The sequence below is a fragment of the Tamandua tetradactyla genome, chromosome 23 (genome assembly GCF_023851605.1).
Source record: "Tamandua tetradactyla isolate mTamTet1 chromosome 23, mTamTet1.pri, whole genome shotgun sequence".
NCBI lineage: Eukaryota > Metazoa > Chordata > Mammalia > Pilosa > Myrmecophagidae > Tamandua > Tamandua tetradactyla.
This window is the reverse complement of record NC_135349.1, coordinates 5,563,175-5,590,804: the sequence shown is the minus strand read 5'-3', so window position 1 is coordinate 5,590,804 and position 27,630 is coordinate 5,563,175. Positions and strand designations below refer to the sequence as shown.

The 27,630-nt window shown below is 39.4% G+C and overlaps 1 long non-coding RNA gene across 1 annotated transcript in view; it reads right to left on the bottom strand.

Annotated features, from left to right (window-relative positions):
• Positions 1-315: 315 nt before the first annotated feature.
• The window catches only part of LOC143666947 (uncharacterized), a 28,337-nt gene continuing 1,022 nt past the window's right edge, over positions 316-27,630 (bottom strand). Inside the window, exons 2-3 of the long non-coding RNA XR_013167786.1 lie at positions 3,039-3,121; positions 316-1,269 (exon numbers count right to left, since the gene is read on the bottom strand). This is a non-coding gene — a long non-coding RNA (uncharacterized LOC143666947). The remainder of the gene's footprint in view (positions 1,270-3,038; positions 3,122-27,630) is intronic.

The following is a 27,630-nucleotide window of genomic DNA, read 5'->3' as shown; positions in this document are numbered from 1 at the left end:
TCTTAATAATCTTTCCTTAAGAGCAGACTAACAATCTACATTATTTTACCCGAGAGAAAAAATATTTATTCAGGTCTTTTCTTATATTTTAAAGCCAGCCATTTTATTTAGGGCAAAACTATACTCCTTTAGACAGATTTATCAAATTTTAGTCAGTATTGATTGCAATAAACAAAATTCACTTTCCCAAACTTTCCATAACTTTCTATATCCATTCAGGGCTTATAGTCAGCAATGATTATAAACAAACAATTTACTTTCAACAAACAAAATTGGCATATTGCCAAACTGTGCTTTGAGGCAGCTGAAGGTCAGTATGGTGTGCTCCTAAGGCATTTTTCACAATATGGAAACTTTTTCAAAATCCTTGTGGCAGCACGAAGTGAGTAGGGTGGGAATCTTATTAAGTCCCTGACATATAAAAGCATATAGGTATTGAAAGTCAGAGTGAAGAGAGAGGGATAAAAAAAAATGTTTTTTAGCTCTAGTACTGAGAACCTGAATGCAGACACGGGCTACTAGTGGGCTGGCCCTGGGTACCTTCATCCCGTATAGGCTTTGGATGCCTTGGGGCCAACAAGGAAGTAAACAATAGCTGGGTTTACTAGGCTCAAGGCAGCCTCCAGGGAATGAAGAAGATCCGTCCCTAGAAGGGGGGTGGGGCATTCAGGGACAATGAGAAACCGATGGGACACCAGTTGTCCTCAAGCCTACAAGTGAGAGGGGTAGTGAAGGTCCTAGTTTTGACTTTTACCATTAACTCCCATAACGAGGCAAGTCCAAGTGGAGGTAGGTCCAGAGTGGCAGATCAGGTCAGAGTAAATGACTCTAGTATTAAGCAAGAAATCAATAATCTTACCTGCCACATTGAGTGTCACCCAAGGCTCCTCTAGGTTGATAATCAGATTTGAAGTCAGCAGAGCCATATGCAGACTTGGGCACCCTCAGTCTCCTTCTCTTGCCACAAGCAGGGCTTCAGGGGTTGTCCCATCCACCTCCTTTGGGAGGTGATGTAGTCCCTGGGCCCAATATGCCCAGGCTGGTGGCCCTTGCGGGTCCTAGGTCAAGGGTTGTCTCAAGACTTCTGGCACTCTCTCTGCCAGGGGCCCTCTGGCCCACAATTGAAGCAAGGCCCTTGAGGCCTGGAGCCACATCTTGGGTGATCTCAAGGGGACAGGGTACTTTTAAGAGCAACTGCAATAGGCTGAGCCTGTTCTCTGGTCTTCTTACTTCACTTTGCCTTCGCCTTCTTCTCAGTCTTCTTGATTGCTAAAGACAGAGAAGGCAGTTATGTTTGTTTGTTTGTTTTTGTATGCGTATGGTGAGGGTCACATTTCATTCTTTTTCCAGGTGTGTATCCCCTTATTACAGCACCGTTTGCTGAATTTTTGTTTGTTTTGTTTTTCAATTGTTTGTTTGCTTCTTTGTTTGTTTGTTTGGGAAGTGTTTGGGAAGCCAGGAATTGAACCTAGGTCTCCTGCATGGCAGGCGAGAATTCTATCACTGAACTACCTTTGCATCCCCCACAAGGCAGTTTTTAATAGGTCATTAGTGGGATTTTGCAAGTCCGTGGAGAGCTTTTGCCGCTTTCCCTGAATATCAGGGGCAGACTGGCTGATGAAATAAGTAACCAGAAAAATGTGACCTTCCCAGAAATCCAGGCTTCCATTGGATACTTCTTGGGCTTCCGCTAACCTCCCCTGGAAAAAGGCTGGGTTTCTTCTTTCTCCTGATTGATCTACCTTAGCTTATTACAATTGGCTGGTTGGTGATCCATTGTCTCATGCCTTCTAGCGAACAGGTGACCATATGATACTTTTTGGTTTAAAACTGGATCCTCAAGAAGATTTTCTCCTCTAGGGGAAATTGAGGCATTGAGCATAACACAGGCAACATGTCCCTCTGAGGTCCTTGCCTTGATAGAGAGCCATAAACATCTGGTCTTGGGAATTTCTGACTCCTTTCCTTGTCTTTTAAAAACTGGAGGATGGAATTTTCATTAAGAGTCCCACTGGAGGGCTATGCTTCCCCATCTTTTAGCCTGTATTGACTGTTGGCATTTCCCATTTTCTCTGGAAAAAGAAATAGAGGAGCTTATAGACCCTGGTCAGGGACTTGAACCCTGTCCTTGCCCGGAAAAATTTCAGGACAGTGCTCTTGAGGGGTCAGAGACTCAAAACCTGGACAGCCTCTTTCCTAAGAGATGTCTATATCTACACTTCCAGGGGACTTCCAAACATAAGGCCAGGGACTCAACCTCCGCACCATTTATCCACCAGCCCAATGCCTTGGGAAGAGGGGGAGTAAAGTCACTGGATATTTCCAGGACACCTTTTTCCTCTAGTTTCCTGAGAGCTAAAAACAGGTATGCTCTAGAAGAAGCGAAGCTTTATGGCTGCAGTGGGTCTAAACAGAGACTAAACAATCAAGGTCTGGAGGGAGACACTCCCACTGGAAAGTACTCAGTTCCCATGGGCATAAACTAGAGGTAACTCCCTAGAATGTCAGAGACAACACTTTGTTTGCTACAAGAATCCTTAGCCCAGAATCCTGTGTTATAAAAGAAATGGAATGTCTCAGAAGGCACTGAATACCAGGCAGAAGAGAAAGGAGACTCTCATGGAGGAGGTGAGAGGACCTCTGGCAAAGATGGTCTAGAGGAACGGATCCAGTAGAGTTCCCAGGAGGGAGGACAGGAGAGAGTGTGGGGAAGTCTCAGAAAGCCAAGGAGAGAGAGATGGGGGGACTTGATTTGACTGCCACTCAACATCTGCATGATACCGGGAAAAGTCCCCAGTCAGGTCTCAAGGGCAGTGTCCATCTTCATAGCATGGAGACAGGCTCCTGCCACCTCTGAGGAGGGAACCAGAGAACTCAGAGTAGACAAAGTTTATGCCCTGGGGGAGCCAGGTCAGAGACTTGAGACTCCTAGGGACACAAAATTGTATGAGTACATAGGAGAGGATAATAATGAGCCAAGTGAGAAGAAAAAAGTGAAAGCATGCGGCCAAGGCTCCTGGTCAATAGCCATGACTTACCAGTCCAGATGGTCAGAGCGAGGTATCTCTGCTGGCCTGCCAAAATATGTTGCCAAATTCAGATTTCTAGGTTCTTGGCCATGCTGCAAGATAGAATTCAAGGACATAGCACAGATCGAGTAAGTAGGCAGAAAATTTATTAAGTACACATGCAAAGTAGGAACATGTGGGCACTTTCACAACAAAAGAGGTGAGGGGTCTTGAATAAATTTTAAAGATTGAAGCCATACGAGGTATCTTTTCCAACAACAACAGAATAAAGCTAGAAATAAATAACAGCAGGAAAGCTAGACAACTCACAAATATGTCGAAATTGAACACACTCTTAATCTGCCAATGGGCCAAAGGAAAAAAATCACAAGAAAAATTAGAAATTACCTTGAGACAAATGAAAACAAAACACAACATATCAAAACTTAAGGGATACAGCAAAATCAGTGCTCAGAGAGAAATTCAGAGCCATAAACAGCTTCATTAAGAAAGGGCTCACACTTAGGAACTAGAAAAAGAGGAGTAAACTGAACCTGAAACCAGCAGAAGGAAGGAAATGAAGACAAGAACAGAGATAAGTGAAATAGAGAAAAGAAAAGTAATAGAGAGGTTGGTTCTTTGAAAAGTTCAATAAATGAAATCAAAACTTGGTTCTTTGAAAAGGCCAATAAAATTAACAAACTGTTAGCTAAATTGACTCAGAATAAAAAGAAAGAATATAGAATCTTATGATCGGAGGGCGGAGTCAAGATGGCGGCTTAGCAACGTGCGCGTTTTAGTTCATCCCCCAGAACAACTACTAAATAACCAGAAACAGTACAGAACAGCTCCCAGAGCCACGTCAGTGACTTGACACACAGTGTACCCCAATCTGGACCAGCTGGATCGGCTGCAAGCCTCCCCAAAACCGTGAGTTCCCCAAGCCTTGGCAGCTGGTGGCTGGCGCCCCTCCCCCACAGGTGGCTTCATAGAGGGAAAGGAAAGATCCTCTAAACCTGGTCAAGCGGAGTTTCCTCATTGGGCTCACAGAAAAAGAGGAAAGGTGGAGGAAACAGAAGTTTTAGTGGCTGTGTTTCTACAGAGACTTGGCAGCCTCTGGATTCAGTGGCGGGACTTCTCGGGCTGCAACTACCCCAGGCATAGGCAGAAACGGGCTGCTTTCAGGGCTGTCTCCCACCTGTGCCTTCCCCAGGGGAGGGGTGGAGCCCAACTCAGGCAGAATCCCTCTCTCAAGGAATTCAGACCTCAGGGCTGGGCAATTTGAAGCCTTTAAAACCAGCCTACAACCTCTCCTCCGTCTCCACCAAGCCCCCAGCAGGGAGAGCCTTCCAAACTGAAAGGAGCAACAACATCATCTGCTGGTGGGACCTGCAGGCAAACAAGCGCCACATACTGGGCAGGATAAGAAAAACAGAGCCCAGAGACTTCACAGGAAAGTCTTTTAACCTGCTGGGTCTCACCGTCAGGGAAAACTGACACAGGTGACTCCTTCCCCCTGATAGGAAGCCAGTTTAGTCCTAGAAAACCCGGCTGGAGTCTATAATACCTACGTAGACCTTCCCAAGGGTGGGGAGGGAAAAGGTACCATACAAGCAGGGCAAGAAACAAGAACTGAAAAATTATCCTCTGTTAAACAAAACCTAAGCTAGAGGTCCAGAAAAAACTGAACTGAAGGCCAAAGAACAGATAGACAACAAATTCATCTAGCAAGAAAACCCTAGGTAAGAGAAGTGAAAGCAATCTCCAGAATAAACTAATTAAGGTAATTAAATGTCTAGACGCCTGCAAAAAATAACAAATCACACCAGGAAAATTGAAGATACGGCCCAAAGGAACAAACCAATAGTTCAAATGAGATACAAGAGCTGAAACAACTAATTGAGAATGTACAAACAGACATGGAAAACCTCGTCAAAAACCAAATCAATAAATTGAGGGAGGATATGAAGAAGGCAAGGAATGAACAAAAAGAAGAAATGGAAAGTCTGAAAAAACAAATCACGGAACTTATGGGGATGAAAGGTACAGTAGAAGAGATGAAAAAAACAATGGAAACCTACAATGGTAGATTTCAAGAGACAGAGGTTAGGATTAGTGAACTGGAGGATGGAACATCTGAAATCCGACAAGATACAGAAACTATAGGGAAAAAATGGAAAAATATGAGCAGGGACTCGGAACTGAATGATAATATGAAGTGCACAAATATACGTGTTGTGGGGGTCCTGGCAGGAGAAGGGAAGGGAAAAGGAGGAGAAAAACTAATGGAAGAAATTATCACTGAAAATTTCCCAACTTTTATGAGAGACCTAAAATTACAGATCCAAGAAGTGCAGCTTACCCCAAAGAGAACAGATCCAAATAGACGTTCTCCAAGACACTTACTAGTCAGAATGTCAGAGGTCAAAGAGAAAGAGAGGCTCTTGAAAGCAGCAAGAGAAAAACAATCCATCACATACAAGGGAAACCCAATAAGACTATGTGTAGCAGAAACCATGGAGGCGAGAAGACAGTGGGATGATATATTTAAATTACTAAAAGAGAAAAACTGCCAACCAAGAATTCTATACCCAGCAAAATTGTCCTTCAAAAATGAGGGAGAAATTAAAACATTCTTAGACAAAAAGTCACTGAGAGAATTTGTGACCAAGAGACCAGCTCTGCAAGAAATACTAAAGGGAGCACTAGAGACAAATACGAAAAGACAGAAGAGAGAGGAGAAGAGTGTAGAAAGAAGGAAAATTAGATATGACATATAAAATACAAAAGGTAAAATGGTAGAGGAAAGTACCACCCAAACAGTAATAACACTAAATGTTAATGGATTGAATTCCCCAATCAAAAGACACAGACTGGCAGAATGGATTAAAAAACAGGATCCTTCTATATGCTGTCTACAGGAAACACATCTTAGACCCAGAGATAAACATAGGTTGAAAGTGAAAGGCTGGGAAAAGATATTTCATGCAAATAACAACCAGAAAAGAGCAGGAGTAGCTATACTAATATCCAACAAATTAGACTTCAAATGTAAAACAGTTAAAAGAGACAAAGAAGGATACTATGAACTAATAAAAGGAACAATTCAACATGAAGACATAACAATCATAAATATTTATGCACCAAACCAGAATGCCCCAAAATACATGAGGCAAACACTGCAAACACTGAAAAGGGAAATAGACACATCTACCATAATAGCTGGAGATTTCAATTCCCTGCTCTCATCAATGGACAGAACATCTAGACAAAGGATCAATAAAGAAACAGAGAATTTGAATATTACAATAAATGAGCTAGACGTAACAGACATTTATAGGACATTATACCCCACAACAGCAGGATGCACCTTTTTCTCCAGTGCTCATGGATCATTCTCAAAGATAGACCATATGCTGGGTCACAAAGCAAGTCTCAACAAATTTAAAAAGATTGAAATCATACACAACACTTTCTCAGATCATAAAGGAATGAAGTTGGAAATCAATAATAGGCAGAGCACCAGAAAATTCACAGATATGTGGAGGCTTAACAATACACTCTTAAACAACCAGTGGGTCAAGGAAGAAATTACAAGATAAATCAGTAAATATCTCGAGGCAAATGAAAATGAAAACACAACATATCAAAACCTATGGGATGCAGCAAAGGCAGTGCTAAGAGGGAAATTTATTGCCCTAAATGCCTATATCAAAAAAGAAGAAAGGGCAAAAATTCGGGAATTAACTGTCCACTTGGAAGAACTGGAGAAAGAACAGCAAACTAACCCCAAAGCAAGCAAAAGGAAAGAAATAACAAAGATTAGAGCAGAAATTAATGAAATTGAGAACATGAAAACAATTGAGAAAATCAATAAAACCAGAAGCTGATTCTATGAGAAAATCAATAAGATTGATGGGCCCTTAGCAAGATTGACAAAAAGAAGAAGAGAGAGGATGCAAATAAATAAGATCAGAAATGGAAGAGGAGACATAACCACTGACCCCACAGAAATAAAGGAGGTTATAACAGGATACTATGAACAACTTTATGCCAATAAATACAACAACATAGATGGAATGGACAACTTCCTAGAAAGGCATGAACAACCAACTTTGACTCAAGATGAAATAGATGACCTCAACAAACCAATAACAAGTAAAGAAACTGAATCAGTCATTCAAAAGCTTCCCAAAAGAAAAGTCCAGGACCAGACGGCTTCACATGTGAATTCTACCAAACATTCCAGAAAGAATTAGTACCCCTGCTCAAACTCTTCAAAAAAATTGAAGTGGAGGGAAAGCTACCTAATTCATTCTATGAAGCCAACATCACCCTCATACCAAAACCAGGCAAAGATATTACAAAAAAAGAAAACTACAGACCAATATCTCTAATGAATACAGATGCAAAAATCCTCAACAAAATTCTAGCAAATCGAATCCAGCAACACATTAAAAGAATTATACATCATGACCAAGTAGGGTTCATCCTACTTGGATGGTTCAACATAAGAAAATCAATTAATGTAATACACCATATCAACAAATCAAAGCAGAAAAATCACATGATCATCTCAATTGATGCAGAGAAGGCATTTGACAAAATTCAACATCCTTTCCTGTTGAAAACACTTCAAAGGATAGGAATACAAGGGAATTTCCTTAAAATGATAAAGGGAATATATGAAAACCCCACAGCTAATATCGTCCTCAATGGGGAAAAACTGAAAACTTTCCCCTAAGATCAGGAACATGACAAGGATGTCCACTATCACCACTGTTATTCAACTTTGTGTTGGAAGTTCTAGCCAGAGCAATTATACAAGAAAAAGAAATACAAAGCATCAAAATTGGAAAGGAAGAAGTAAAACTATGACTGTTTGCAGATGATATGATACTATATGTCGAAAACCCTGAAGAATCCACAGCAAAACTACTAGAGCTAATAAACGAGTACAGCAAAGTAGCAGGTTACAAGATCAACATTCAAAAATTTGTAGTGTTTCTATACCCTAATAATGAACAATCTGAGGGGGAAATCAAGAAACGAATTACATTTACAATTGCAACTAAAATAATAAAATACTTAGGAATAAATTTAACTACAGAGACAAAAGACCTATACAAAGAAACTACAAGAAACTGTTAAAAGAAGTCACAGAAGACCTAAATAGATGGAAGGGCATACCATGTTCATGGATTGGAAGACTAAATATAGTAAAGATGTCAATTCTACCTAAATTGATTTACAGATTCAACGCAGTACCAATCAAAATCCCAACGACTTACTTTTCAGAAACAGAGAAAACAATAAGCAAATTTATCTGGAAGGACAGGGTGCCCCAAATTGCTAAAAGTATCTTGAGGAAAAAAAACGAAGCTGGAGGTCTCATGCTGCCTGACTTTAAGGCATATTATGAAGCCACAGTGGTCAAAACAGCATAGTACTGGCATAAAGATAGATATATTGACTAATGGAATTGAATAGAGTGCTCAGATATAGACCCTCTCATTATGGACATTTGATCTTTGATAAGGCAGTCAAGCCAACTCACCCAGGACAGAACAGTCTCTTCAATAGATGGTGCCTGGAGAACTGGATATCCATATGTAAAGGAATGAAAGAGGACCCGTATCTCACACCCTATACAAAAGTTAACTCAAAAATGGATCAAAGATCTAAACATCAGGTCTAAGACCATAAAACAGTTAGAGGAAAATGTAGGGAAATATCTTATAAATCTTATAATTGGAGGCGGTTTTATAGACCTTACACCTAAAGCAAGAGCAATAAAGAAAGAAATAAATAAATGGGAGCAAAGGATAGGTCAAGTCTACTTAAAATTTAGGCCTAAGAGTCACCCCCAAGAGAGCCTCTTTTGTTGCTCAGATGTGGCCCCTCTCTCCAGCCAACACAACGAGCAGTCTTACCACCCTACCCCTCTCTACATGAGACATGATTCCCAGGGGTGTGGACCTTCCTGGCAACATGGGACAGAGATCTTGGAATGAGCTGAGACTCAGCATCAAGGGACTGAGAAAAACCCTAGAATGAACTGAGACTTAGCATCAAGGGATTGAGAAAACCTTCTCGACCAAAAGGGGGAAGAGGGAAATGAGACAAAGTGTCAATGGCTGAGAGATTCCAAACAGAGTCCAGAGGTTATCCTGGAGGTTACCCTTATGCATCAAGTAGATATCATCTTGTTATTCAAGATGTTATGGAGAGGCTGGAGGGAACTGCCTGAAAATGTAGAGCTGTGTTCCAGTAGCCATGTTTCTTGAGGATGATTGAATAATGATACAGCTGTCACAATGTGACTGTGTGATTGTGAAAACCTTGTGTCTGATGCTCCTTTTATCTACCTTGTCAACAAAGGAGTAGAATATATGGAATAAAAATAAATAATAGGGGGAACAAATGCTAAAATAAATTTAGTTTAAATGCTAGTGATCAATGACAGCTAGGGGTAAGGGGTATGGTATGTATAGCTTTTTTTTCTCTATCGTTTTATTTCTTTTTCTGTTATCTTTTTATTTCTTTTTCTAAATCGATGCAAATGTTCTAAGAAATGATGCATGTGCAACTAAGTGATGATATTGTGAATTATATGTACATTGTTTTATTTTGTTTCTTTATTTTTTTAATTAATAAATAAATTTTTAAAAATCTTATGATCCCAAGCAAAAAAAAAAAAAGAATACTCAAATTACTAAAATAAGAAACTAAGAAGAATACATCACTACCATTTTTCAGAAATAAAAAGGATTATGAGATTATTATGAACAATTATGTGCTATTATTCTGGATAACTGAGATGAAAGAACAAATTCCTAGAAATACACAAACTACTGAAACTGACTGAAGAAGAAATAGAAAATATGAATAGATATATAGCAAATGAGATTGCATCAGTATTCAAAAACCTCACAACAAAGAAAAGCGCAGGACCAGATGGCTTCACAAGTGAATTCTAGCAAACTTTTAAAATTAACTTAAACTTTTTATTTTGAAATACTTTCAAACTTACAGGACAGATACAAAAATTATGCAAGCCCCATACAGAGAACTCCAGCATCTTCCTATCCCCCCAGATACCCAGATCCAATATTTTATATTTTTTTATATTTGCCAAATCATTCCAGTTATCTATCTATCATCCTATCAAACCATATAGCTATCTATCTATCTATCAGTGTATCTGTTTGCCTATCAGTTATCAATCCATTTTCTGAACACTTAAATACAGGTTGTATACATCAGCCTCCTTGAACCTTTAATAACTGCCATATACATTCCTTATGAACAAGGATATTCACTTATGTCACCACCTTAAACACAGTTATCAAGTTCAAGTAATTTAACATTGATATAAAGCTTATATTCTATAGTCCATTTAAAAATATATCTCAATTATATCCTTTTGAGCCTTCTCTCTTCCTCTAGGCAACTATTAAACAGCTAACAACTATCCTTATCAAACCTTTCCTAAAAACTGAAGAAGTGGGCGGGCCACGGTGTCTCAGCAGGTAAGAATGCTTGCCTGCCATGCCCGAGGACCTGGGTTCGATTCTCGGTGCCTGCCCATGTAAAACTGAAGAAGACAGAACATTTCCTCCTCTCCATTTTACGAGGCCAGCATTATCCTGATATTGAATCCAGACAACGGTACTTATAGAAAAGAAAAATAAAGGCAATATCCACAATGAATATAGATACAAAAATTCAGCAGCATATTAAAATGATTACACTTCATGAATGTAATCATGGGGATGAATCATGATTCAATTCATGGGGAATTGAATCATGTCCCCCACAAAAAATATGTTCATATCTGACAACTTCTGGTCCTGTGGGTGTGAATTCATTTGTAAATAGAACCTTTGAAGATGTTATTAGTTAAATTGTGCCCAAAGTGACTGATGCTGGGCCTTAATTCAATATCACTGAAGTTCTATACGCAAGGGAAATTGGACACAGAAAGAGAAGGCATGGGGACCAGCTAGATGCTAAGTTAAACGGTCCCAGAAAAATAAAGGAAAATATGCCACCACATGTTATTGCCATATGACAGAAAAACCCAGGATCACCAGCAGCCAGCCCCAGAGTGCCACAGTCTTAGGTGAGAAAGCATTGCCTTGCTGACACTTCAGTTCTAGACTTCTGCTAGCCTCAAAAGCATGAGTCAATAAATCCCTATTGTTTAAGCCAACCCACTGTATGGTATTTGTTTTAGTAGCCAGGAAATTGGAACAATGACTAAGTAGGATCTATCCCAGGAATGTAAGGGTGGTTCAACATACAAATATAAATCTATGTATCTATACCACATTAATAGAATAAAGAAAAAAGAAACATGATCATCTCAACAGATGCAGAGAAAGCTTTTGACAAAAAAATCAAGCACTGTTACATCATAAAACACTCAAACTATAAATTGAAAGGAACTTCCTCAACATGATAAAAGACATATGAGGATCCCACAGTTAAAATCATACTCATCAGTAAAAGACTGAAAGCAAGCTTTTTCGCTAATAGGAGGAAGAAGGCAAGGATGCCAACTTTTGCCACTTCTATTTAACATAGTACTGGAAGTTCTAGCCATAGCAATTAGGTAAGAAGAATTGAGGCATTCAAATTAGAATATCTTACATATAGAAAACCCTATAGCAGTCACACAAAAAACTGTTAGAGATATTAAATGAATTGAGCAAAGTTGCAAAATGAAAAATAAACACACAAAATTCAGTTATATTTCAGATAATACAACAGTGTGTGTTTATTATACTAGCAATGGACAATCAGAAAATGAAATTAAGAAAACAGTTCCATTTACAATAGCATCAAAAAGAATTAAACAGCTCATTAAGAAAAAGTTTAACCAAGAAGGCATAAGATTTGCAAATTGAGAACTATAAAACGTTGCTGAAATTAAAGAAGATCTAAAAAATGGAAAGACATTCTATGTTTATGTATTAGAAGACTTAATTAATATTGTTAAGATGACAATACTACCCAAAATTACGTACAGATTCAATATAATCTTGTGCTGTTTTGAAACTGTTGTGTACCCCAGAAAAGTCATGCTCTTTAATCCTGGTCAATATTGTTGGGCAGTGGGATCTTTTTTATAAAGTTGCTTCCATGGAGATGTGACCCACCCAATTGTGGGTGCTATCTTTTGATTAAGTGGTTTTCATGGAAATGTGTCTGTATCCTTTCAAGGTGGGGGTGCTTCCTGGAGCCCTTTAAGAGGGAACCATTTTGGAAAAAACTTTAGAGCCCACACAACCAGAGATCTTTGAAGATGCAGAAGGAAAACACCGGGGAGGAATCTTTATGAAATGAAAAGCCAGGAGGGAAATCTGACAGACCTCACCAAGTGCCTTCCCAGCTGACACAGGTGTTTCAAAAGGCATCAGCCTTTCTTGAGTGAAGGTAACCTCTTGTTGGTCGCTTAATTTGAACATTTTCATGGCTTAGAACTGTAAATTTGTAATGTCTTTTTAAAAGACATTCCATTTCTGGTATATTGCATTCTGGCAGCTTTAGCAAACTAAAACAGATTTTGGTACTGGAGAAGTGGGATGCTGCAGCAGTTTGCAAATACCAAACATGTTGGAATGACTTTTTAAATGGATAAGGGGAAGATTCTGAAAGAGTTGTGTGGAGCTTAATAGAGAAGGCCTAGAATCCTTTCAAGAGACTGTTGGTAGAAATGTGGACTCTAAAGATACTTCTGATAAAGCCTTAGATAGAAATGATGCATGTGTTACTGCAAAATGGAACAAAAGTAATCCTTGTTTTAAAGTGGTAGAAAATTTAGCAAAATGGACTACTGGTTTCGGATGGAAGGGAGATTTTAAAAGCCACGAATTTGGATATTTAGCAGGAGAGATTTCCAAATTAAATGTGGAAAGGGTGGCCTGGTTTCTCTCTGCAGTTATAATGAAATGTGACAGGAAAGAGATAAGCTGAGAACTGAACTCTTGGTTCAAAGAAATCAGAAATTGATGGTCTGAAAAATTCTGGGCTTCCAGGAAGGGAGACCCAGAGAATAGTGTCCCACATGAGGATTTAACCAAACATAGGAGCAGTCAGCCATTATAAGACAAGCCAGGATTGGAGATGAAGTTATCCAGGAAGGATTTGTGGGAAGTCCTACTGTCTGATGGTTTTGATCCCTGCAAACCACATAGAAAACCAACAAGAGTGTAGTGGGATCTGTATAAACAGAACCACTGCCAGTCTAGAATAAAGGGACAGAAAAGGGACAAATTGAAGGAAAAAGAACTTCAAAGGCAGAACCTAGGAAGCTAAGGTTTGAAGCCAAGAAACCTCAGGGCAGGAGAGTGGACCCACCCAACCACTTGGAGAGGGTGCTTTCCCTGAAGGCAGAGAGCAGGAGTTTTAGTGCCCCAGGCCTCAGAGAGGGTAGAGCACATTCTTTGGGGATTGGGGAGATCCTTGCTGCCACCCATTTTTCTAAGGGGGCTGAGTGTGTGCCCTTAAAATGGCACCCTGGGTGTTGCCGTAATGCTTGGAGCAGGTGGAACTTAGAAAATGGTGGTCCCCCCAACCTCCCCCAATGTTGCATTTGGAGAGAACAGAGCTGTTCCACTGTGCGTTCTCTCATGTTGCTTGAGGGCGTAACTTTTGGTGAAAGCTTTCCCACATGGATGACAGTCATGGAGTTTTGCTCCAGAGAGAGTTCTTTCATTTTGTCTAAGTTCCTGACAATGACGGAAGGCTTTCCCACAGGTATGGCATTCATAGGTTTCTCTCCAGTGTGAGTTCTCCCATGTCATCCAAGATAAGCATACTGACTGAAGGTTTTCCCACACAGATGGTATTTATGAGGTTTCTCTCCAGTATGTGTTCTCTCGTTTCTTGTGAGGGCAGAACAAGAAATGAAGACTTTCTCACAGGTATGGCATTCATAGTGTTTCTCTCCAGTGTGAGTGCTCTTGTGTCTTCTAAGGTCAAAAAATATAATGAAATTTTCCCCACATAGAAGGCATTAATATGGTTTATTCATATGACATTGTCTGTGGCCAGAGCTCTTTTTTTTTTAAATATTTGTTCCCTCTATTTCTAATTTATTTTTAATCAATACGTTTTACTCATCTGTCTATAAAGTGGATAAAAGGAGCATCAGACACAAGGTTGTCAAAATCACACAGTCACATTGCGAAAGCTATATCATTATATAATCATCTTCAAGAAACATGGCTACTGGAACACAGCTCTACATTTTCAGGCAGTTCCCTCCAGCCTCTTTGTTACGCCTTAACTAAAAAGGTGATATCTATATAATGTAAGAATAACCTCCAGAATAACCTCTTGGCTCTGTTTGAAATCTCTCAGCCATTGACGCTTTATTTTGTCTCATTTCTCTCTTCCCCTTTTTGGTCGAGAAGGTTTTCTTAATCCCTTGATGCTGAGTCCCAGCTCATTCTAGGATTTCTGTCCCAAGTTGCCAGGAAGGCCTACACCCCTGGGAGTCATGTCCCATGTAGCAGGGTTTGCTTGCAGTGTTGGCTGAGAGAGAGAGGTGTGGCCACAGCTCTTATTAAAGGCTTTGGCACTTTGATAGCATTCATATGATTTACTTCTAGGGTGAATCTGATTATGTTGATTAAAAGGTAACTGGTCACTGAGGGCTTTTGTAGGTGGTTTGTTTAAATATGGTTTCTTTCTCATAGAAAGAATATTTATGTAGATTCACTGTGGATCTGAGTGGAATCTTTTTGCAAATAATTACATTTAAAGGAATTCTTTTGAGCATGAGATATCTGCAATGACATAATGTTAGAAGTGTCTTTCCTGCACGTAAGTTGCATGAATATCATTTCTTACTTTTTACAGGCACTTTTCCTGCTTGGACTCTGTTTTTGGAGAAATCTCATTCCTTCTCTCCACACTTCATTTCCTTGTACCAACTGGGAAAGCACTTCTGACATCTGTTTGTAGGAAAAAAGAAAACCACTGTTCTAGTCTGCTAGCTGCCAGAACGCAACACACCAAAGACTGACTGGCTTTCAATAAAAGGGAATTTATTTAGTTAACATATAATTCTTCAGAGGAAAGGCAGTTAATTTTCAACTGAGGTTCTTTCTTACATGGGAAGGCACAGGGCGGTCTCTGCTGGCCTTTTCTCCAGGCCTCTGGGTTCCAACAACTTTCCCTAAGGTGATTTCCTTCTGTATCTCCAAAGGCCTGGGCTGATTTGCGAGTGCTGAAATGCGGTATGCTGAGCTGCTTGGGTTGTGCTACGTTGAACTCTCTCATTTAAGCACCAGCCAGCCAATTAAATCAAACATCATTCATTGAAACAGGCACGCCTCCTAGCCAACTGCAGATGTAATCAGCAACAGATGAGGATCACATGCCATTGGCTCAAGTCCACAGCAATAGAACTAGGCAATTTCACCTGGCCAAGTTGACACGTGAATCTAACTACCACATCCACTGAGGCCAGATGATTGATATTCTCTAGCATTACTTCTCTGAACAGCTTTCTCTGGGATGTGTCTAGCAATGCCCACTTATCCTGGGTGAAGTCTACAGCTATGTCTTTGAAGTTTTTTAACTCCTGCGGGCTCACTGTCAATAGCTCAGCTGAGAACCATCTTTCTCTGGATTTTTCACTCAAAGTCAGACAAGCAGTAGTTGAGCAAAGGGTTTTGAAGTTTGAAGACTTGCTTCCTCCTGGGGTTACCTTCTGGCTTGCTAGAATCTCCTTTGGGATTCCTTGGAGTTTCTGTCACATGGCAATGTACATGGTGTCTTCCACATTTTCTTCTGTGGTATATTAATATCCTGCTTGTGAATGATCCGTGCTTTCTCCTCCTGTGCCAAATCTCCTTTGCTTTGAAGGACTTCAGCAGAACTATGGTTGCTGTTGCCATCTTGCATCCATCACTGCTGCGTTACATGCCCCAGGCTCTCAAAAGTATTTTTTGTAGAAAAAAAAATCATATGGAATTTTAAGGACTCCAGAAAGCCAAAAAAAGTCTTGAAAAGGAGTAACAAAATTGGAGGACTCACACTTGTTGATTTCAAAACTTACTACAAAGCCACAATGATCAAAATAGTGTGTTACTTGAATAAAAATCAATGGAATAAAATTGAGAGCTCAGAAATAAATCTTCATATTTGTGGTAAATTGATTTTCAACAAGGTTTCGAGACCATTCATTGGGGGAAAGAAAAATATCTTCAACAAATGGTGCTGGAAAATCCGGACATCCACATGCAAAAGAATGAAGCAGGACCCTTACCTCACACACTATGTAAAAATTACTCAAATGCATCAACAACCTAAATAATAGAGCTAAAACTACAAAATTCTTAAAAAATATAGGGGCAAATCTTCATGACCTTGGATTTGGTAGTTTTTTTTTTTCTTCAATATGACACCAAAAGCACAGGTAACCAAAAAAAAGTAGATAAATGGACTTCATTAAAATTTAAAAACTTTTGTGCATCAAAGACACTAGCAAGAAAGTAAAAAAGACAACCCACATAATGGAAAAGAAATATTTTAAATTTATACATCTGATAAGGGTTTAATTTTCAGAATATAAAAGTGCTCTTACAATTCAAAAACAAAAAGAAACAACACACTTTTAAAAATGGGCAAAGGAATGAACAGACATTTCTCCAGAGAGGATATACACAAATGGCCAATAGGTTCATGAAAAGATAGACAATATCATTAGTTATTATAGAAATGCAAATGAAAAGCATAATGGTGTATCTTTTCACACCTATTTAAAAAATAAAACAGGGCAGGCAATGGTGGCTCAAAGGCAGAGTTCTCACCTGACATGCTAGAGACCCAGGTTCGATTCCCGGTGCCTGCCCATGCAAAATAAATAAATAAATAAATAAATAAGAAAATAACAAGTTCTGGCAAAGACGTGGAGAAATTGTAATGCATGTACAATGTTGGTGGGAATAGAAAATGATGGAATAGGGGGTGCACAGGTAGTTCAGTGGTAGAATTCTTGCCTGCCTGGCGGGAGACCCAGGTTTGATTCCTGGCCCATGCACTTACCACCCACCCAGCACCCCCCCTAAAAAAAATCCACAAATAGTTCTGCAATAATGGGATTCTCACATGGAAAAAGAATGACATGTGACCCTGGTCATACAGCATACCAAAAATAAATAAATAAATAAGATGGAATAGCTAAAATGGAATAGCTGTGGAAAACAGCTTGGTGGCTCCTCAAAATGCTAAACGTAGAATTACCATATGACTGAGCCATTTTACTCCTAAGTGATTACCTAAAAGAACTGAAAACAGGGACTCAAACAGATACTTATACACCAACGTTCATAGTAGCGTTACTCACAATAGCCAAAGGTGGAAACAACCCAGTGTCCATCAAAAGATGAATGGACAAACACAGTGTGGTCCATCAAAACAATGGAATGTTATTCAGAGTAAAAAAAGGAGTAAGATTCTGATCCATGCTAAAACATAGATAAACCTTGAAGCCATCATGCTGAATGAAAGAAGACAGACACAAAAGGACATATCCCACATGATTCCACTTACATGAAATATCTAGAATCAGCAAATACATAGAGACAGAAAGTAGATTAGAGGTTACCAGGGGCTGGAGGAGACGGGAATGGGGTGTTATTGCATAATGGGGACAGAGTTTTCGAAATTTTGGAAATTGACAGTGGTGATGGTTGCACAATGTTGTGAATGCACTTAATATCGCTGAATTGCATCCTTAGAAATGGTTAAAATGACAAATTTTATGTTTTTTAAACCACAATAAAAAAAGAAAAAAGTACATACAATGCCTGGTATGTAGCGATTGTTAGTTGTTTTTGTTCTTATTAATTATTTGTTAGTAAGAAAACGTATAATAACAAGTCCCTCTAAGACCTATAATAAGAAGCATAAATTTATTTTCATATCATTTATCAGTGTATGTGAAATTATATATATATATATAAAGAAAATGCAATATATAATGTATTTTTTAGAGGCACAGTTTTCACTTTTACTGAGACCTACAAGGTATTTCCCCCCAGGTCATCGTAAAGCTGATGTGATGGGCAAGATGGTCAACCACATTCCCAAAATGGGGGCTGGGGGGGTGGGGGAAACAGCATAAGTAATTTTTATGCAGCCATTTCTGACGGTCCCATGAAGCAGATGCCCCACCCTCACTGCCAGCGTGACTACCTGCTAGACCTACAGCACGCTGCCATATGTGGCTACTGAGCATTCGTAATGGGGCTATTTTGAAGTTCTAATTTAATTCTATTTCAGTTTAAAACCTGATACACAATTCAGTAATTGGAGAACTTTTGTGTTTAGAGCCATTTAGGTGTGAGAATCCATGTTTCAACAGTAGATTTTATGAAAATCTGAATAAGATGAAGTATTTGTAATAAACATTTAGTGTCTGTATTGAGATAGATGTGCTGTGAGTGTAAAACGCACACCAATTTCCAAGACTTTTTATGGAGAAATGGTGGTAAATTTTTCCTAATAATGTTGTATATTGGTTACTTGAAAGATTTGAACTACATGGGGCTAATAAAATATACGATTAAAATTAACTGTATTTCTTTCTTTTTCTTCTTTTTAATGTTACGATTAGAGAATTCAGGTGTGACTCACATTATATAACTTTTGGACATTTCCAAGGAGGGCAGCTGTGTGACCACACCCATGAAACTTTGCAGACAAGGACACAAGTAGTGTGCATGCATCCTTGGGGCCTGGAGGGATATGGGACATTTCTAATGTCTCTCTGGACCTGATTCTAGGCAGGACTCACCCTCCTGCTTCTGTCTGCCTGACTCTGGCAAAAGCTGTGAAGCAGCAGGAAAGACAGGCCGAAGCCCTAGGGTCAGAGTGTCAGAAGGCACAAGCCCTTTTGGCTAATGCTGACTTGGTCATTCTCTACTGCTCAGGTGTCCTCTCTGCTGGACCTTGGTCAAACCTGTGGAATTATCCTCATCTTACCTAGGCAGATCTGGGAGACAGTGAGAAGTACAAGCAAGAAAGGGTTAAGTATGTTCTTTAAAGTTCCAAGAGTAACCAAAAGGAGAACTAAAACAGTCATAAGTACAGTCATAGGGTCAAGAAATAGTGGTATATGCTCATTATGTGGAGATGTTATGGGTTGAATTGTGTCCCCAGAAAGATAAATTGATGTCCTAATCCCCAGTTCGTGGAAAATAGGGTCATTGCAAATAGAATTAGTTAATTTAAAATGCGATCACACTGGGCTGGGGTTGCTTAATCCAATGAGACTGATTTGCTTATAAGAAGGGGACAGGAGACACAGACAGACAGACAGGGAAGATGGCCAGGTTGGAGGCAGACATTGGAGCCATGCTGCCACAACCCAAGGTACATCAAGGATCTACAGAGGCCAGGAGAAAGACAGGGAACAGAGTTTTCCCTTCTGACTTCAGAAGGAGGACTGCCCTTCTTGATTTCGGACTTCTAGCCTCCACAACTGTGATACAATAAATTTCTGTTGTTTTAAGCCATCCTGTTTGTGAATCATTGTTGCAGTAGCTCTAAGAAAGTAGGATGGAAGATACAGAGAAACCACTGCAAGAGAACCTATATGGTTAAAAGTGGTTAACCCTAAAGTATCTATCTAAGTGCTATGCCTTTTTCTTTATTTGGTTCTATTTCACGATTTAAAAAAAAAAAGAGAGAGTAGGTTGGGTGGGGAACTGTGGTCTTTAGTATAAACTCTGCTGTGACAACTGATGTTTTAACAATCAAATCACAAACTAATAAACCATTAGTCCAGGCTTGTTTCTCCCCATGTTTGCAGCCCTTGTTGGACGTGTGGACCCACAGAACAGAAATCACAAGTTTCATCCCCTTCACTGTACAGATTAGCAAAAGAAGCTTTAATGACTTGGCAGTGTCACAGAGCCCCTTGGGGGCCAAGCTGGAGCAAGGCTGATGGCAGGCAGGGGTTGTCTTGGGCCCCTAACACAGTATTCCTTCTCCTGAGCCATGCTTCCCATGTTAAATGTCAAAATGTCTTACTCGATTAAGAGAAGGCAGCCATATCACCGTGGGATCAACAATCACATCCTGACCAAAAGGGGGAAAAGAAGTGTAAAGTAGCAGTGGCAGAGAGAGTTCAAATAGAGCCGAGAAGCTACTCTGGAGGTTGCTCTTACGCAAACTTCAGGTAGACCATGCTACCTATCATAATCTGCCAACCTCCAACCAGGACCATTCCAGCCAATCCTAAAGAACACCTAGGGCAATATATAAGATTCCACAAGGGTTCCAGGCACTAGAGTAACTTTCTAGAAACCTACAACCTCCAGATTGGTCCTTGGTCCAAGTAAGTCCTGAAACCTAGCCCAGCCTCTCCAGAACATCAGACAGTTCCATCTCCCTACCCCATATTAGTGACAGACCCCTCCAATAGCAAAAATTTAAAATTGCCATAGCCCAAACAACCCCAAAGAGAGGTATGGAAAGATCAAAGGTGACGGTGGAATTATACATAGAAGATAGGACTTTACAAATGGATATGAATGCTGAATCATTAAATTGATATTTCTTTTAGTCTCCAGTATTTTAGAGCAGGTAGAAGTAAAAACCTAAAATTGTGAAATTGTAACCCATGTCAAAGTCCGAAGTATGTTCTACAACTAATTGTGGAGCTGTGCTTTGAAATTTATAGTTTTGTATATATGTTATCATTCCACCAAAAAAAGTCGATTGTGATAATAAAAAAGTCGACTATGATAACAAAAAAGTATTTAAGTCCTCTAGCCTCCTATATTCTGGAGCAGCTAGAAGGAAAAATATGAGAGGATGTCATATGACAGCCCATGACGAACTCTGGGATCTGTCCTGTGACCACTGTTTGAATAGTGCTTTGAAAACTATTCCTTTTTTATTTCCTTGCTTTGAATATATGTCATACTATACAATATAAAAAGTTAAAAAAAAAAAAAGAGAAGGCAGCCATGTTCTATGGACCACTAGAGCCTCTGGCAGCTCATATTTGAAGGGATTTAGATTCTACCTCTGGACTTTAACTTTTTTTTTCTCACTGAGATAGCAAAGTATATTCACGCACTTCAGTTCTTTTTTTTTTTAATGTCCTTTATGAAATCTATTAGAGTTTAATTTTTATTCATACTTTGACTAGGTAATAGCTACACTAGTGCAAAGTTTGAAAGAGAAGAAGAGGGTACACTGTGAAAAGTCTCCCTCATGCCCCCTTCCCCCAGCCTACAGTGCCCCCGATCCCATCCCCCTCCCTTAAAACCATCACTGTTAACCCGCTTCTTGTGTTCCCTTCCAAGGACAGTCTACATATATGCAAGCATGTATGTATAATGGACAATTTTTCTTATTTGGGCTCACATTATTTCCCTGCATTGCAATCCAGAGGTCAGAAAACTCTTGCCAAGCTGGTTAAAAGAGGGGCATAGTAATAAGCATACACAAAAAATGTTAAATGTCATTAGCCATAAGGGAAATGCAAATTAAAGACACAATGAGATGCCACTAGAAACCCACCAGAATGACTAAAACTAAAACGACTGAAAATGCTGAGTGTCAGCTGGGATAGAGTGTCAGTGGGAATGAGACAATTACTGGAAAAAGGTGGCACAATTTCTTATAAAACTGAATATACATCTACCCCAATGACCTGGCAATTCCTAGGTATTTACCCAAGATAAATGAAAATGTGTAAAAAAAAAAAATGACTTGTATAAAAAATGGTCCTAACAGCTTTATAATAGTCCAAATTGGAAACACCCTAGGAGTCTATTAACAAGAATAAAAAAGGAACACATTTCTGATACAGGAACAATGTCAGTAAATCTCAAAAGCATCATGCTGAGGGAAAGAAATCAGACACAAAAGATTATATGTATGTATGATTCCAATGATACGAAGTTCTAGAATAGGCAAAACGAATCAATGGAAACAGTGGTGGCCTGTGGGGATGGAGGCAGAGATTGATGGGAACTGGGGTGAGGGAACTTCCTGGAGTGTCTAAAATGTTGTATATCTTCATGGTATTTTGCATTACACAGCTGTATGCATTTGTCAAAATTCGGTGAATGTGTGCATTAAAATGTGTGCATTTCATTTCATGTAATTTTTACCTTAAAAAGGAGGTATAGGCAAATACTGAACTTTAGTGAGTACTATTGATGCTGAAATAGTTAAGGGGTGAAATGCACTGAGTTCTGTGACTTATTTTGAAATTAATTAAAAAATCAGATGAATTGCTGAATGGATAAATGGACAGGCATGTGGTCAAGCAAGTAAAATGTTCATTGTTGAATCTAGCTGGATATTTCGGGTGTTCATTTTCAACTTTTCTACGTGTTTGAACATTTATATAAGAAAATGTTAGGGTAGAAAAACCAATAAGCAAATTTATCTGGAAGGGCAGGGTACCCCGAATTGCTAAAAACATCTTGAGGAAAAAAAACGAAGCTGGAGGTCTCGCGCTGCCTGACTTTAAGGCATACTATGAAGCCACAGTGGTCAAAACAGCATGGTATTGGCATAAAGATAGATATATCGACCAATGGAATCGAATAGAGTGCTCAGATATAGACCCTCTCATCTATGGACATTTGATCTTTGATAAGGCAGTCAAGCCAAGTCACCTGGGACAGAACAGTCTCTTCAATAAATGGTGCCTAGAGAACTGGATATCCATATGCAAAAGAATGAAAGAAGACCCATCTCTCACACCCTATACAAAAGTTAACTCAAAATGGATCAAAGATCTAAACATTAGGTCTAAGACCATAAAACAGTTAGAGGAAAATGTTGGGAGATATCTTATGGATCTTACAACTGGAGGTGGTTTTATGGACCTTAAACCTAAAGCAAGAACACTGAAGAAGGAAATAAATAAATGGGAGCTCCTCAAAATTAAACACTTTTGTGCATCAGAGAACTTCATCAAGAAAGTAGAAAGACAGCCTACACAATGGGAGACAATATTTGGAAACGACATATCAGATAAAGGTCTAGTATCCAGAATTTATGAAGAGATTATTCAACTCAACAACAAAAAGACAGCCAACCCAATTGCAAAATGGGAAAAAGACTTAAACAGACACCTACCAGAAGAAGAAATACGGATGGCCAAGAGGCACATGAAGAGATGCTCAATGTCCCTGGCCATTAGAGAAATGCAAATCAAAACCACAATGAGGGGCGGGCCGCGGTGGCTCAGCGGGCAAGAATGCTTGCCTGCCATGCCGGAGGACCCCGGTTCGATTCCCGGCCCCAGCCCATGTAAAAAACAAACAAACAAACAAAATATAATAAAAATAAAGATGTTTCCCTTTCTTCCTCCTTTCCTTCCTTCCATCCTTCCTTCCTTCTCTGTCTTTAAAAAAAAAAAAAAAAAAAAAAAAAAAAAAAAAACCACAATGAGATATCATCTCACACCCACCAGAATGGCCATTATCAACAAAACAGAAAATGACAAGTGCTGGAGAGGATGCGGAGAAAGAGGCACACTTATCCACTGTTGGTGGGAATGTCAAAGGGTGCAACCACTGTGGAAGGCAGTTTGGCGGTTCCTCAAAAAGCTGAATATAGAATTGCCATACGACCCAGCAATACCATTGCTAGGTATCTACTCAAAGGACTTAAGGGCAAAGACACAAACGGACATTTGCACACCAATGTTTATAGCAGCGTTATTTACAATTGCAAAGAGATGGAAACAGCCAAAATGTCCATCAACAGAAGAGTGGCTAAACAAACTGTGGTATATACATACGATGGAATATTATGCAGCTTTAAGACAAGATAAACTTATGAACCATGTAATAACATGGATGGACCTAGAGAATATTATGCTGAGTGAATCCAGCCAAAAACTAAAGGACAAATACTGTATGGTCCCACTGATGTGAACGGACATTCGAGAATAAACTTGAAATATGTCATTGGTAACAGAGTTCAGCAGGAGTTAGAAACAGGGTAAGACAATGGGTAATTGAAGCTGAAGGGATACAGACTGTGCAACAGGACTAGATACAAAAACTCAAAAATGGACAGCACAATAATACCTAATTGTAAAGTAATCATGTTAAAATACTGAATGAAGCTGCATCTGAGCTATAGGGTTTTTTTTGTTTTTGTTTGCTTGTTGGTTTGTTTGTTGTTGTTGTTTTTTACTATTACTACTACTTTTATTTCTTTTCTTTATATTAACATTTTATATCTTTTTCTGTTGTGTTGCTAGTTCCTCTAAACCGATGCAAATGTACTAAGAAACAATGATCATGCATCTATGTGATGATGTTAAGAATTACTGAGTGCATATGTAGAATGGTATGATTTCTAAATGTTGTGTTAATTTCTTTTTTTTTTCTTTCCGTTAATAAAAAAATAAAAAAAGAAAAAAAGAAAAAAAAAGAAAATGTTAGGGGGAAAACAGAGAGAGAGAGGCATGGGCTCTAGAGAAACCATTCACATCAAGAACACCCTTCTCTTTTGCCTCATTGTTGTCATTTCCTTGCTTGTCATCTGAATGTTCAACACTCATCAAAATAAGAGCTGGTGTGTCTTCCACACCTTCCGGCTGATCACCCTTGGGAAGTGGCCGTGAACACTGACCCTTTGTGGTCTATGGCCACAGTTCCCTGCTGCAATGTGGGCTGGTTTTCCAGGCTCCAGCATCCCAGGGGGCCCCTTCTCCCTTCAGCTGTGTGGGATCTCTGGTTTCTGTGTCTCACAGCTACTTCTTGGTTTATTTCCTCCATAAGCTCCAACAGCTTTAAGGGAAATAATTTAGCAAATGGTGTGTGGGAGGTAAAAGCTTCTGAGAACTCTTACTTGTCTGAAAATGTCCTTATTTTGCCCTCCCACTTGATCAATAGTTTGGCTATGGGCTGAATTCTTGGCTGAAAATCATTTTCCTTCAGAATCTCCAGGGCCACTGTTGGGGAAACCTGAAGCCATTTCATTTCTGTTTCTTTTGGCCTGTGTTTTTCCTTTTGGAAGCTCCTGGGATCTTATCTGCTCCCATTTTTCTGAGGCTTCATAATGATGTACTTAGGGGGCTGGTACTTTCAACCTGTAAATACTTGTCCTACAGGCCTGGAGAATTTTCTTGAATATTTTCACTGGAGATATCCTCCTTTGCTATTTCTTTGTTCTTTCTTTCTTGAACTCCTTATTATTCAGATGATTTGCCCTCTGGACTGTTTCTCTCATGTTCTTACAATTTCCTTCCTAATCTCTCTGACTTTTGAATCTGTTTTCTGGAAGGTTTCTTCAACTTGCTGTTCCAGCCTTTCTATTGAATTTTTTTCATTTCTGTTAACTTGCTTCTAATTTCCAAGAGTTTTTAATTTCATTTAATTTAAAATCTTCTGAATGCTCCTTTTAAAAAAATAATAAGAATAAATCCCTTCTTATTCATGGATGAATTATATTCTTTTATCTGAAGAAGTTGAGAGTCTTTTTTTTTTTTTTTTAAGTTTTCTTCTCCTTGCCATGCTTTGTTTTCCTCAAATTTTATTTATTTTGACTTTATATTATTTTGACTTCTAGTTTCCATTCTTGAGGTTTTCCTCAAATATTTGATAATCTTTGGTGATCTGTTGCTGGTCAAAAGTGAAAAACTAAAAGTTGGCGGGATGCTTTAAGGGGTTCGGAAGGCTTCCCATGTTGTTCTCTCTTTGGTGTTGCCAACAGGGCAGGAGTGGCAGGTTCCCCAGAGAAGAGCCCTCCAAACCCCTACCTGGAAGGAAGCTGTCAGCATTCTTAAGGCGGGGGAGAAGGAAGAAGGGAGGTTTTCAAGATACAGCCTAGCATTACTACATCCCTTTGTTTTTGTTTTGTTATTGAGGCCCTATGCCTGAAGTCCTCTGGTCCTGAGACCCTCTGGTTGCCTTCTTCTGAGAGGAACCTCCAGTCTTTCTATAGGAGGAGAGGAGGGCAACCACCCTGCTCAATGCATGGTTAAGAGGTTATGTAGGTTGCTCCATCCTTCTCTGCTTTCATCCCATCTATCTTGTCCTACTCTGCCTTCACCTCCAACGGTAGGTACCTGGTGCTGCCAGGTGAACATTCTCTGGCGTAGATCAGGTGTTGGCTATCTCAGGTGGCTGTCTACCCTGTCTACCTTCCCAACGCATCTCATTCCAGCTGCTAATAGCAATTGTCTTCTTCCCTTTTCCCTAAAAGGATTATGCCTTAAACAAATCCCTTTACTGAAATTCTAGTGGGGTTTTGGGTGGGAGATACTTGCATCCAACCTACGTCTTAATCTGTAAATGAACATAAGTTCACTTGCCTATTGACCACCTCTTCCACTGATTTGTAGATTCCTCATCGTAGGGATCTGTTTTGTCCATTTCACACTTTGGAAGCCTAGACAGTGACTGGAACAGAGTGGGCACTCAGCAAACACATTAACAGAGGACCCTGAATGCTTTAGACAGGGCATAGGATTCCATATATAGTAGGCACCTGATAAATTAGTAACTATACAGCACATTCAGAACACACATGGTCTAATACAGCATTTGCTTTTATTAATTTTCTTTAAACTTTAAAAAATTATTATTTATTTTCATGGGGACAATTACAATTAGACAAGCTGAAACTTGGAGAAGCATGATTACTCATTTTTAAATGGACTCATTTTCATATGCGGATTGTACATTAGTTTTGTTACCTTATGGTCACAGTCGAACTTCCTGTATGCTTTCATTTTATCAAGCTGGAGAAATAATGATCTGGATTTGATTGTATCATATCTTGCCTCAAAGACTCATGTCATTTCAGAATAAAGTTCACACTCAAGGCACTCTGCAAGTCAGCCTGATTCTGGACTTGGAGCAGGGCAAACCTCTGGCTTTCTCTGGGTCACATCTGAGGGTGGCCTACTCCCTTGCTAGCTCTGCAACATTTGATTTACAGGACTTTGTTCTCTCTGTGGGAAACTCTTCTCACCCCATCAACAGCCATCAAAAATCCTACCCAAACCCATCTTTCAATTCTCAGCTCAGTTGTCATGTCTTCGATGAAATTCTTTTTATTAGCATGATGTCTCTTCTGTGCTTTGCCTCCTGATAAACATATCTGTAGCCCACCTTAGCACTGACGAGTGGGACTGATATCTCAGCAACTGTCTCTATCTTATTCGTTCCCTACCAGAGCATTATGCAACAGCAGCACAATCAGCTGTTCATTTAATTGAATAACAGATGTGAGACCCTGCCATTTTATTTGCCCCTATTCTAAAAGACATGAAGGTAACTACGCCAAGGAGTTTAGATTTGTCGCAAATTCAGCAGAAATCTGTGTAAGCAGTGACAGAAATGGGGATGTTATTCCGCTACTACCCTTGAAATTTCAACTACTCAAGGCTGATCTGTATCGACAACACAAAAAGGTATCCTTTCCCTGGGAACACATTCATGTTGAAATAATTACAAGATAAATACGGTCTTTTTTTTCTTCTTAAATATGTGTGCAGAAAAGATCTGATTTCAGAAGACTGTTACACGGGTGGGCAACAGAGTGAGGTATAGAAAGAGAAGGGCCCACAAGATGAAACATCAGAAATCAACTTCCCAGGAGGGTCCAC